Source organism: Micropterus dolomieu, unplaced genomic scaffold, assembly GCF_021292245.1.
Source record: "Micropterus dolomieu isolate WLL.071019.BEF.003 ecotype Adirondacks unplaced genomic scaffold, ASM2129224v1 contig_5206, whole genome shotgun sequence".
Classification (NCBI taxonomy): Eukaryota; Metazoa; Chordata; class Actinopteri; order Centrarchiformes; family Centrarchidae; genus Micropterus; species Micropterus dolomieu.
This window is the reverse complement of record NW_025734195.1, coordinates 1-468: the sequence shown is the minus strand read 5'-3', so window position 1 is coordinate 468 and position 468 is coordinate 1. Positions and strand designations below refer to the sequence as shown.

The window sequence follows — 468 nt, the reverse complement described above, 5'->3', positions numbered from 1 at the left end:
GCCCTGCCAAGCCTGGCTTCCGAGATCAGGCGAGATCGGGCAGTCCCAGGCCGGAATGGCCGTAAGCTCCCTTTGCACACCCCAGACGGGCCTTCAAAACACGATGTAGCATTTACACAGCACTGTGTACAGGATAGGGAGAAAAAGAAGCTGCAGCAGCAGCAGCAGCAGCAGCGCCCCCTGCTGTTTCCTAAAGAGACGTTCAAAAGATCTCCTTTCACCGAAGCGCCCTCTGCCATTTTTCGAAGGCGAAGCGAAAAAGGCTTACAGCACCGGGTATTCCCAGGCGGTCACCCGTCCAAGTACTAACCAGGCCCTGCTCTGCTTAGCTTCCGAGATCGGACGAGATCGGGCGCTCCCAGAGCGGTGTGGCCGTAAGCCACTCAGGCGCCCCCAAACGGCCCTTCAAAAGATGTTCTACGGCTAATTGACAAAAAACGTATTCTGCCCATAATGTCCAAGGTGCTC

General features: G+C 56.2%; 1 non-coding gene across 1 annotated transcript; it reads right to left on the bottom strand.

Annotated features, from left to right (window-relative positions):
* Window positions 1-261: 261 nt before the first annotated feature.
* Window positions 262-380, bottom strand: LOC123964757. The gene has a single exon (XR_006823528.1). It is a non-coding gene; the product is annotated as a 5S ribosomal RNA (ribosomal RNA).
* Between the last annotated feature and the right edge of the window lie 88 nt (window positions 381-468).